This window comes from Schistocerca serialis, chromosome 4 (assembly GCF_023864345.2).
Source record: "Schistocerca serialis cubense isolate TAMUIC-IGC-003099 chromosome 4, iqSchSeri2.2, whole genome shotgun sequence".
NCBI classification, from domain to species: Eukaryota; Metazoa; Arthropoda; class Insecta; order Orthoptera; family Acrididae; genus Schistocerca; species Schistocerca serialis.
Genome location: NC_064641.1, coordinates 348,367,809 through 348,381,415, shown reverse-complemented (window position 1 = coordinate 348,381,415; position 13,607 = coordinate 348,367,809). Strand labels below are relative to the sequence as shown.

At 40.7% G+C, this 13,607-nt stretch overlaps 1 pseudogene; it reads right to left on the bottom strand.

The window, feature by feature from the left end:
• The window catches only part of LOC126474120 (venom carboxylesterase-6-like), a 176,099-nt pseudogene that overhangs the window by 107,260 nt on the left and 55,232 nt on the right, over nucleotides 1–13,607 (bottom strand).

Below are 13,607 nucleotides of genomic sequence, written 5' to 3'. Positions count from 1 at the left end.
GGATGAAACATGGATACATTACTATACTCCTGAGAGCAAAGAACAATCTAAACAATGAGTTACCAAGGGAGAAGCTGCACCAAAAAAGGCGAAGACCATTCCTTCGGCTGGAAAGGTTAAGGCGACTGTCTTTTGGGATTCCCAAGGGATAATCCTCATCGACTATCTGGAAAAGGGTAAAACTATTACAGGTGCACATTATTCATCGTTATTAGATTGTTTGAAAACCGAGCTGCAAGAAAAACGTCGGTGATTGGACCGCAAAAGAGTGCTTTTCCATCACGGCACTGCACCAGCACACACCTCAGCAGTTCAGGTCGCAAAATTAATGGAAATAGGATTTCAATTCGTTTCACATGCCCCCTATTCTCCAGACTTGACTTCCTTGGATGACTATTTGTTCCCCAATTTGAAGAAATGGCTGGCAGGACAAAGATTTTATTCAAACGAGGAGGTGTTTGCAGCAACTAATAGCTATTTTGCAAACTTGGACAATTCCTATTATCCGGAAGGGATCAACAAATTAGAACAGCGTTGGACGAAGTTTATAAGTCTAAAAGGAGACCATGTCGAAAAATTAAAAAAGGTTTACCTCAAACATGTAAATAGTTTTTATTTTTGCACCGACTTTTCAAACGCCCCTCGTATATGTGTCGCCAGTAGTGAAGTACGGAGGAGATGGCGCTATGGTGTGGGGCTATTTGTCGTGCTTTCGTTGTAGTCTCGTTATTGCGGTTAAGGATATCAATACATTTTATGCCACTGTGTACTGCTTGCACTAGAGGAGCGGTTCGGAGACTACGATTGTATCAGAATGACAGTGTACAGTATCATAAAAAAATGTGCGGCAATGGTTTGTGGGCAATGAAAATTTTGAAAAGGACTGGCTTGCTCAGAGTACCAACTCGAGCTCAATGGAACATCTCTGGGACGAGTTAGAACGTCGACTCCTGTAAGATCACGTTTACGAGCCCACGTTTTGCGACTGAGTGTTTATTTGCTCGGAGTATATGATTCGAAAACGTCTCAAATTTAATGGAATATAAGGATTCCGTGCTATACTCAATTGACCTCATTGCTCATCACGAAGTTATAAAACATGAAATCATTAAAGGTGAATCCTCGTTCTTTATCTCACGTGTGACTGATCTCTTTTGCGTTCACTACCGAGTGCCTACTTCTGAGGAGAACCTACAAATGGTTCAAATGGCTCTGAGCACTATGGGACTTAACATCTGCGGTCATCAGTCCCCTAGAACTTAGAACTACTTAAACCTTACTAACCTAAGGACACAACACACATCCATGCCCGAGGCAGAATTCGAACCTGTGACCTCAGCAGCAGCGCGGTTCCGAACTGAAGCGCCTAGAACAGCTCGGTCACAACGGCCGGCGGAGAAGGTACGATTGTGTAATATTCTAGATTAAATAAAAATGTTAACAGAAGTACGTGTGTGTAATCTTAATTAGTACCTCAATCCTGATTTATGAAATATTTTACGAACATTCTGTAAAAGATCAATACTGAGCATCCATTGTATGGATTATTTGGGATTAATAGTGTATTGTCTATTGGTATCCTATCTGGTGGTAGGTAACATTCCATCATTAATAATTATTATTTCATTTAGCGACATTAGAACCTGTACTTTCGTAACGACTCCAATTCCCAGATTGATTTAAACATTAATATCATTTGCATTAATAGTAAACTTTAATGAAAATCTATTACACCAGATAGCACGAATAAAGTGTAGTACTGTATATCTCATATTCGTTTAACACTCTCACTACCGGCCCCAGTACATGTCTATGTCCACAGAATCAAGGCAATTTGAGCTATTTTCTAAAATTCATGTCTTGGAAAATATCAAACATATAAGTACAAAATTAACACTATTTTAAACCCATTTTGTCTTCTTTAATATACATCGATGAACAATATATGTCTGATATAACATGGACAAATTTTGTTACTACACATGACACTGTTTCAGTAAAATTTAAAAAGCCGTACATTCATATAGGTTGAGTACATGAGTTCTCAAATACTTAATGATCAGTGCTGAACATCGTATTTCATTACAATAGCACTTTCTACTTTGATTTACACTGCATTTTCGTATTAAATATTTTAAAACAGGGCCGGCCGGAGTGGCCGAGCGGTTCTGGGCGCTACAGTCTGGAACCGCGCGACCATTACGGTCGCAGGTTCGAATCCCGCCTCGGGCATGGATGTGTGTGATGTCCTTAGGTTAGTTAGGTTTAAGTAGTTCTAAGTTCTAGGGGACTGATGACCTCAGCAGTTAAGTCTCATAGTGCTCAGAGCCATTTGAACCATTTTTGAAACAGGGTTCCATACACAAAGCCACACAGCACTGTTCGCGCAGATAACGTGACTCCTTCCGAAATGTTTTCCCACTTTCTGTGATTTTGAAGAACAAACATAACGTACACAGGAGGCATATTTTTTGCTTGTGGGTGGTAGACGATGTAGGAAATGTCGCTGTGTCAGTCAGTTTACAGGTCCGTTTCGATTATGTGGAACTGTTGACAAGATTGGTAATGAAATCAGTTATTGCCATTTTCTTAGTCTAAAATGAACTGCATAACCAAAATGCATTTGATACTCCTAGTAACAGCAAGTGAAGAAACTGTTTCGCAACCATTTTACAGTTCTGTGCCTGAACACACTGTACTGAAGTCGCCTTCAAAGACTCCTTTGTCGTCCAAATCATGTTCGCTACCTACAGCATCGACAATGTCTCCAAAATTCAGAAAATCCACGATTTTTTTATCAGATAAACTAAGACGTGCCATGTCCCTTACACAGAATACCAATAATGTGCTCTATCTACTGGCGAAAACAGTGACTCATAACGAACGAAATGCCTTTGATCAGACAGTGCATATGGCAGGAGGGTCAGAGTTACTTCAAACTGTCACTAAATAACAGTCAAAAGCTGTAGAAATTTTGGCAAAAACTAGTATACGATGTCGATGTGAACGGATGCAACATGACCATGCGAGAGTGTTCGAGCAAAGTAGACTCATCATTCATCAGGAAATCGATTGAAGCAACGTTACATTTTTGCTCGCACAGGGCATATGCTACGAGAATGATTTTTATTAGGAACCAGTGAATTTCATATGGTCCCAGTTAACCATTGTTGGCTTTACTCTGGAGCGCTGGAGCCAGAGTGGATCTTGTCTTGCCACGATGCATCGGTGCCATCTGCTGCAGGATGAACCGGAACCATTAAGTCAGTTTCCATTGTGCGGAATGCAATGATGTTTCAGAGCACCATGGTTAAGTGAAAGACTTCAGTGGCGTGCAGATTGGCAAAATTTAGCGTTGAAATTCTGCTTCTACTTTAACCTATTCTCCAGTGACGACAGAGTACACGGACGACGTTACGATGGTGACCACTATGTAGCAGCCTGCGTATCACTATTCAGCGAGCAAACACCAAGTATGACGATATACAGCATCACTGAAAAAATTGGACGATGTTGACTTCTGCATTTTTAGAGCAACCTGAATAATAAGTGGCCCGTCACTGAGGCTTCAGAGCCCACATTCCTTCTTCCGTATGTCCCCTTTTGCGGCAGGACACTGACGAAGAATGTACAAGCATTCTTCAATGAACAACCGGTGCCACTGTTTCCTTGTCCCATGACATGTCGTCCATCGCACTATGAAGCTGCTCCATAGATGATCTGTGCTATCTTTACAAACTGACATTGGTTCCTCATTGCTGTACTGTTATCTTAAAGCTATCTAAAGATTGTTGAATAACCTAAATGCACCAGTGACATTAAGGTTATGTTCTTTATCTTAAAAATGTATATATGTAATCCGGAAGTGAGTTAGATTGACGACTGAAAAAGTTACCAGTGATCAGTGGACGCTTCTCAAGATGCGATGCAGTCTTACGGTGGTAAATGCACTTTATAAATCTTCGTGCATGTTAGCAAAGTGTGTCCCTTTTAGTACCTTCAAGTGCAGGGTGAGGTAGCCTAGACAATGTACCTGAGGTTCGAGTGCCTAACCCGCATAAAGTTTCAATTTTCCTGCTTGAGGTTCAAAGATTCATGCAGGAAGCAGATCAGTTGTTTTCACGGAAAGGTGGATGCTTTGAACTCAGGATGTGTTTGAAGAATGGTGAACCGTCTGAATTTGTCATCCTGTAGGTTCTACGTAGCAAACTGTAGAGTGCAAGGCATCGTCGCTACTTGACATAAGATTACGCTGCTCCGAACAAGAACTGATGTTATTACCATTAACGGCATTAAAATAAAGTTTTGTAAAAATATTTTTTCAAAATGTTTGCAGCAAATTATTACATGTTAAGAGATACACAATTTCAGGATCCCTATTATTAAAATAAATGCATTAATTCTTATATCCGATAGCAGTTAGTGCTTCTGATTATTTCTGGACGAGTGCTGAGTTTTGGAAATCATGATTTAAGGGGTTCTTCGGAAATATTTGTTTTGTAATGGTCACATAAACATCCATGGTGGATGCAGAATATCCGACCATTTTCTCACAGTGTTATTTTCTAAAACAAATAATGCCGCAGCGAAGAAAAGTCCTGGCGTAACCATATACCCGCTGTTTAAGATGTTCCCGCCAGTAAATGTCTGATTTATGTGGAAATGGAGACAAAAGCGTTAACGGAACATGTTGTTAGGTGCATGCTGCAAACTCATCTGGTGGACCTATGCGACGTCAATATTCCTAACATCGGAGAAGGAAACATATTTTATAGGTTCAAATGGTTCAAATGGCTCTGAGCACTATGGGACTTAACTTCTGAGGTCATCAGTCCCCTAGAACTTAGAACTACTTAAACCTAAGGACACCACACACATCCAAGCCCGAAGCAGGATTCGAACCTGCGACCGTAGCGGTCGCGCGGTTCCAGACTGTAGCGCCTAGAGCCGCTCGGCCACTGCGGCCGGCTGTAGTTTATAGAAGAATAAAAATAAGTTTCGTTAAGGAAGTAAAATAGTTAACAAAAATTACCTAGCTTATTTCCAGTAGACAATAGAACTAACTGCAGAACGAAGTGAAACTAACGTATGGATCAGTATAGTCGGTCATCTACTGCCATTTAACAATAACAACAGCGCCGTAGGTGGGTTCTTAGTACCATTTTTTTTTCAAGTGAGGGCGTATGTACCTCTGTTCAGTTGTAAGGAAGCCATACGCTACATCTCCACATGGAATGTTTAACCGACTGACAGGAACATGTCCCCAGGAGTGGGACCGACTTGTTGGTTGCGAAACTGTTCTTCATTTGCTCTTACTAGGAGTATCAAATGCATTTTGGTTACGCAGTTCATTTCAGACCAGGAAAATGACAATAACAGATTTCATTACCAATCTTGCCAACAGATCCCAATAGACTGACACAGTGACATTTCCTGCAACATCTACCACCCACAAGCAAAAAATATGCCTCCTGTGTATGTTGTGTTTGTTCCTCAAAATCAAAGAAAGTGGGAAAGCATTTCGGAAGGAGTCACGTTATCAGCGCGAACAGTGCTGTGTGGCGTTGTGTATGGAACTCTACTTTGAAATATTTAATACGAAAATGCAGTATAAATCAAAGTAGAGAGTGCTATTGTAATTATCTGGCTGGTATGCTCTAGGTTGTGGCTTTGAATCCTGTCGTATGCTATTATTTTCTTTTACATCTTTGTCGAAACAACTGAATTCTTCAATTGTTTCAATTAATTCGTTTAAATGTACAGGTTTTCATTTCAAATCCTCTGCCGCGTCACTTTTAACTATCCAAATTTTTATATGTTTCCATTTTTTCTTCCTTTTATTCTCTCTTCATTTGGAATCTTTGTCCATCAGAGTTTAATTATGCTTATACCTACTTCGATTTAATTTGTCCTTCTCGGTTATTTTATATTTGCCTGTTTTGCAATAGTCATCCCTATTACTCATTTTGCTTGACTTTCTATTTATAAAATATTCTTTCATTTAAATTGTCATTTGCTTACTTCATAAAAGGTTCGACAAGAATTTTTGTTTTAAAGGTTTATATGACGATTAGCAATCCCGAAAATATACATCTTGTGATGAAAAATAAACTTCGAACTGTATTGCACAGGCAATACCAATAAATTATTTCCTCGTTCGTTTTTAGCCGGTATATCGGTATTTTCAAACGTTCATAAATCACGTTAAATTAACAAAAATAGTGGAATCATATGGACGAGGGTTCCAAATGGATAAAAGAAAGAAAAGAAGAAAAAACACGAGCAAATAAAACACTAATACGATGACTAAAACGACACAGCAAAGTATTATAAAAGCATATATATATTTAAACCAATTACTTATATCAAAACAATGATCGCAGTCATTTCATAAAATGTAAGAAATAACACCTGATGGAATTCGAATCCACGAACTGCAGCCTACCACCTTATCTGTTACGCTACGGCGTCAAAAAATAGCACATGATAGGACTCGAGCCCATATACTAAAAGATCAACTTAATCGTTGTGCTGCAGTGTCATTTTAACAAAGTTATTTTCGCAGCCGATTACTTAAAAACGAGGGCCCACCATGTTGATTGGTCTCAGGCTGTGAGACGTGGTTACCTAAACTACACAATTACATAGTTGTACACGAAATGTATTCGCAGCTGCGAATATGGACTACCATGAGTTGTAGAATGGAATGACAACAAGGAAAAGTTGTGCCGGACCGACATTTGCCGCATATCGGGAGCGGTCGCCTTCGCATTTGACTATCCGAGCACGATTCACTGCCGGACCACTCATGCATACGTTATGTGTATTCATGTACAGGGGAGACATGTTAACTGAAAGTCGCTTGCCCGGTGTCGACGGGAAGATTCTAAATTGCAGACCTGTCCCAAGGAACTTGCATCAGATTACTGAACAACACAGGCTCGCGTCAGACGGGTAAGCCGGGTACGAGCCCCGATCCGGCACAAATTTGCATTGTCATCGTTCCATTGTGCATCTGATGGTTGTTCATACTCGCAATTGTAAATACATGTCATGTATTTCATAATGGCTGCAGTTGCCGCAGTGAGTCTTCCTTCGGACATGCGTGCTTGTCCGAAGAAACTTTGCACTGTAGTTCCGAACAGCACAGCCACTGAAATTTCACATTTATCCGCCAACAACGGGCAAGCGACTTTCAGTTAAAATGTCTCCCCTGTACAGGAACATGTACCGTGGATGTACGAGTGCAGATTGTAGAGACATTGTTTGGGTCTGGCCGTGAGGCATGCTCGGATTAACAACGGCAGGGCGACCGCGCGCGATAGGCGGGAAATCCGGTTTCTAGTCCCAGTCTAGCATAGATTTCCACTGTCGTCTTTCCATTATACAGCTGATCGGTCCATATTCGCAACTGTGAATACATTTGGTGTTTTTAAGTTTAAGTCGATTTCCTCCGAAAGCTTTTTTTAAATAGTGATTTTTTTTTTTACCATCGCTACTGTTAAATGTTGTTCCCAGTCCTAATTAACGTACACAAATGAAAGCGTTTCGATCATTACAGTACATAGCCTCTTCGTGAAATAACTCACCTCTGGAAAGAGGCGACAGCATGTGGTAGTGCACGCTCGCGCCTCCCGCGCTCTGTCCGAAGATGGTCACGTTGCCGGGGTCGCCGCCAAACGCCGCGATGTTGTCCTTGACCCACCTCAGGGCTGCCACCTGGTCCTTTAGGGCGTAGTTCCCTGGAGAGGCCTCGTCCTCCGTGCTCAAGAGACCTTCAAATCGTACAGTGGTTCACACAGCACATAGACCACTATATACGACACACTATGAGTACGTTCACATGCATTGTGTAACACAACCAGTATACAGGGTCACAATTATTGAACTGTATGAAATAAAATCGTCTTAACTTCTGTACGGTGTGTATTAGGGCGTTCAAACTGCAGCCTTGCCATCAGGGCATTATGGGGATTAATATGTCATGTGTGGTTTGTTTTAGCGACGACGCTCACTTTCATTTTGGTGGGCTCGTCAATAAGCAAAATTGATGCATTTGGGAACTGAGAATCCGCATTTTGCGACCATTGAGAAGTCTCTTCACCTTCAACAGGTGAATGTTTGGTGTGCAGTGTCCAGTCACGGAATAATCGGTGCTATATTCCTTGATGGCACGGTGAATACCGAAAGGTACGTGAAGATTCTGGAAGATGATTTCATCTCCATTATCCAAAGTTACCCTGATTTCGACAATATGTGGTTCATTCAAGACGGAGCTCGACGCAGTCGAAGCAGGAGAGTGTTTGATGTGCTGGAGGAGCACTTTGGGGACCGCATTCTGGCTATGGGGTACCCAGAGGTCACTGGCATGGGCCTCGATTCGCCCTGGATCTGGTCACATGTGACTCCTTTTCGCGGGTTTGTATCAACGACAAAGTGTACAGCAGTAACCCCAAAACCATTGCTGAGCTGAAAACAGCCATTCAGGAAGTCATCGAAAGCGTCGATGTTCCGACACTCTAGCTGGTCATGCAGGGTTTCGCCATTCGTCTGCGCCACATCATCGACAATGATGGTAGGCATATCGAACATGTCATAACCTAAATCCGAATATCTGTAGTGACGTTTACAAAGTTTGCATCTATCTCATCCACATAAACCGAATTTTCATTTGAAAGATGTTCTCAAAAGCCAAACTCTTTTATACCAATAAATTCTTACATTTAGAGCAATATTCATTAAATTAGATTACTTAGTTCATCAAAATATTTTTTTTTATTTCGATAATGGAGCAACGAAACTCAGAACAAAATGAAACACGTAGTGAGATGCAGAAATCATTCAAAAAGTAGCGAGTATCTTGTGAGATGTGTGGGCGTTCTTCAGGATCGGTCTTTTGTTCCTATTACAAAGCATTTGTAGATTTTTCATGATAGTTTCAATTCCTATAGTATGGTTTCATTGAAGCATATCTTTCAATTCCAAAGTCATTTCTGCAATACGTCTGACCTGTAAAAGCTGATGAGGCTACATGCTCAAGTGACACTTCCGACTACAGTTAACTGCCTGTGTATTCAGGTTCTCAAATTGGAATCTCTGTGTATAATCTGTTGCACCAACACTAACATACCTAACGAGCTGCATAATTTACAATTTCTATGTTTCATGACGAACAGTAATAGTTTAATGCTGTTGCTCATTAAAAGTAAACTATGGATTAACATCCATGTGAGAGTCTGCTGCATCCTGACTATGCATAACGTAATTACTGTGAGCAGTTATTTAAAACCTGGAAAAATATAAGCATATAACCAGTGCCACTCTTGAGAATACAATGGCTGTTGAATTGAGCGCTTAATATTCAGAAAAATTTTCAAAGCTTTTTAATTTCTCTGATAATTTTTATTATTATTGTGACCGTGTTTTGAAAATATACAAATAGTGTCCGTGGTGATAGTGGTGATACAGATTTTTGTGCTGTACCGCTTAAGACTTTGCCGTCTACAGATACACTGTAAAAAACAAAAAACTAATAAAAGGCGATGCACCACGCTGCAGTTATCCGGATGGGATGGAAATCAGGAAGGGCTATGTATATATACAGACAAAAAATGGTTACAGTTTCAGAAAAATTAGGTAATTTATTCAAGGGAAAGAGTTTCACTTATGTCTTTAGGATTGTTCGGTACATAGGAGAGAGCAGATTTAATTTTCTGTACATACGGTGCTAGTCAGTGTTAGAGCGATTAGTGATTATTAAGTCCATGCTCCTGTTACAACATTTCGGCTGTTCCTGAATGTGGTGTGTTGTTTACTCAGTGTAGTTGTTCCATATTAAACAGTGAACTGCCATGTTATTGTAGCTGTTACCAGATCACGTGAGCATGTAAGATTGAAACAAACCTTTGGCATATCTTCTGCTAGAGCGCTTTTGTCTAGATATTGTTTTCTTTTGGAGTAATTATCTTCGAAGTCTTACTTCTTCTGGTTAATGTTGTTGCTATAAACCCGTTCTGTGTGTAATATTTTGAGAACTTGTGAATGTTTCTTGTGATTTTGCTATATTTTCAAACAGCTTAGATACTGGTTGAATCTATCAATATTCTACAAACATTGTTGGTAAATTATAACAGTCTTTTTGGCGAGACTGTGTGTGCCATTATTTAATGTAAGCTTTCATGTAAAAGGTATCACGTTTATAGCAAGCTTGTACGTGGGGCTGTGGCGTAACTATGAAAGGTGTCTGTTAATAATCGCACTTGCGTCATGTATCTATCCCATTGATTACAGGAGAGCTCTTTTTCTTTTATTTTACGATGGAAAGTTGATCCTGTTTGATATTTCCCTGCTATATGGGTAATACTGAAGTCTATACTTGTCGTCATTGGAGCCGGTAACTCCGCCGATAAAAGGCTAGGGTGCGGTCGTGCCAAGTGAGCACATAGAATTTGAAAGGAAGAAGGAGAGACAGTTGTTAGGAGTTAGTCATTTGTAAGATGTGGTCAGTCCTAGGTCGTGTCCCCATGTAATGCAGTGATGTTATAGTGAGTTAGTCGCCGCTGAGCAGTTTTACGTGTGCGGTACCTGTTATTGCGAGTTTATGCGGCAGACAGGGCTGAGCCGCATGAAGTCTTTGGAAAGATCTTTTCGATCAGACAAGCTGTGGTCTGCTATTTCTGCTGCCACTTAGTTGAGCAGGAGTGCGTAATACTGGAATTAGTACTGGGAGAGCGAACTACATTTTTGAACTGACTACGACAAGCACATGCCGCTACACTCTCTTTAACCTACTCAACGATACAAGATAAGGTGTTATTTTTTTACTCGTGCTTTGGTATGTTATGCAGAGGCCGTGTGACTGATTAGGTTTTCCTGTAAACCGTGCACCAGAGTGACGATTAGTCTGAGATCAGTATACAGCATTTTGTTTACGGTCGCGTTCCATGCTTACTCAGCGATCGGGAGTTAGTAAGTCGTTGTATCATTCACCAAAGAGGTTGGTAATGCTTATGCTTTTTTTGTATTGGCATTTCAAGAATCGAGCAGAACGTGACTTTATTAAGTGTAGCAGATGGTTAGTGTCATTTTAATCTATGTGAAGGATTGTCATAATGATTACTCTGAACAAAGTAGAAGTTTACTGGTATTTGAAATTTCCATTTTCATTACATTAGTCAGACTAATTTTCCCATCTGATACCGTTCTGAAGTAGGAAAAAACATTTATCGAATAATCCTAGTTCATATTTTTATCTTATTTTTGTCTAAGTAAGATGTTTATGAGAAGTCACTATTGTGTAATAAGCTTAGCTTTGTAAATGTATGGTAAGTTACGCAGCAGAACGACGAAACTGAGCCTGCCTAGCTCCTATGTTCCTTTTTCCCAGATGGTATCACATTATCAGTGCCTGTTTGAGTAAACGTATCTAAGACTGTTTATTTATCTCGTAGGAACTGCCCGCTAGTGGCATAGAGAGGTTGATTATTGGATGAGACACACCAGAGCATCTTCAAAGTATGACACATTGTACCTTTGCGCAGTATAAGTACGGTGTCTGAAAGTGCTTGGATATAGTCAGATGCGTATCGATACGATTACTGGAAGAGTACACTTGGCTGTTAACATACGTCGTACAGGTTGTAATATTTTGTTTTGAGTCTGTTACGCATTTTAGAATTTTCTTTATTAATAGTATTCGTTTTTGGGTGGCTGGACTCTCTAAGTTCATTGTTTATAACATTTAGTGAGCATCCTTGGGATCTGCTATACATTTTGGAAATTTTTCGTGTCTATTGTAACGCCTTGGAACTTTTAACCAATTCGTAGGCTGTCTGTTATTACTACTGAATGTTGCAATTTTAAAAACAATGCCAATTTTAAAATTGTGGAAATTCAGTGTGTAACTGCATTTGATTTTTGATTAAATGAAAATTCTGAAGAATATTTACCACTCACCGCTCAACCCAGTTTTACCACTCACTGTATCACACATTTCTGAAATAATACACGGATATAGATTTCCATATATTTTCAAATACCGAATGTGCTATTGTCTTAATTTTTAATAAAAAATACTTTACTCCGATTACTTACACGTATCAACAAAGTACAATAAGCTGGAAAGTATTTCATTTCATATTGACTGATAATGCTAAAACTACTGAATCACTGAATTCAGCTGACACCAGATGAAGCATCATTGATGGTTGTCTAAGCAAAGATGACAATCAACAACTAAATTACGTAGACTTCTGGTGGCGATTATAACGCGAGGCATTCTTCCTCTACGCGCTAGCCTGTCTCGAAAGGGACGAACATACATACTATTACTGTATTAACGATATTCCAATCAAAAGGAGTTAAAAATCTAAGGACGTCGTAATGAACACTATCAGTACACAGACAACTTATAATTCAAATACAATATCATTCGTAACAATGTCACATTCACTACGTGTAATATTATTTCGATTCAGGCATGGTTATCAACGGATTTGGTATGTTTAATTTAAGAAGTGGCCGTATGCCCTTCTCGTCGCCATCCCGTTATCCCCAGCGGCAGAATATGTGTACCACAACTGACCTTGTATAGTGTTATTGATATGAAAGTGAGCGAAACTTTTAAAAATTATTGAGAATCGTGTAGTTGGTTGGTTGGTTGTTTGGGCAAGGAGACCAGACTGCGTGGTAATCGGTCTCATCGGTTTAGGGAAGGATGTGGAAGGAAGTCGGCCGTGCCCTTTCAGAGAAACCATCCCGGCATTTGCCTGGAGTGATTTATGGAAATCACGGAAAACCTAAATCAGGATGGCCGGACGCGGAATTGAACCGTCGTCCTCCCGAATGCGAGTCCAGTGTCTAACCACTGCGCCACCTCGCTCGGTCGTGTAGTTAAGGCAGGCCTTGGGCGCCAACCCGGTATTCACCCAGTTGGATGTGGGATACCGCTGAAAATCACATCCAGACTGGCCGGCGCGCGGCCGCCCGGATTCGATCCGGGGCCAACGGCCACCGTACTTCCCCGTCCCGGAAGCGACGCCTTAACACACCTGGCTCTCAGGCCGATTAGTTACAAAATTACAGAAACCACAATAGCTATGCTTTGGCAGTACAGCTCATAGACTCGACTACAGGAATACTGAAGGGTAGATCCTGAGGCAGTTCACAGTCTTATTGTGCAAGGCGCTGTGCGCTAGCTTGCTGTACATAGAGGTGGTCCAGAACTGGGTTGAACCTGATTGCTTATTAACGTCCATGGGCTGGTACACTGATCAACCTGAATGTGGCTTTTAGATGGTTTCTCACGATTGTTTATGCAAATGCTGGACTGGTCCCCAACTTCTGCACCAGACAATATGCCGCACCAACGGTTAAAATAAGATTACACACAGAATACAGTTTACACTATTCGCAGACAGATGGGGCACACTACTTCTCTCCCTTCTGTTACCTTGGCGACTCTGGCACCAAGAAGGGCATCCGGATGCAAAGATTAAAAAATAAAATTTGCGGAATTCTGTAAAAGCGGACCCCATACTCGACGCGATAAATTCTTGGGGGGTGGGAGGGGGAGGGGGGAGGAGAAGGGGAAGAAGGCTCTGAAGCAA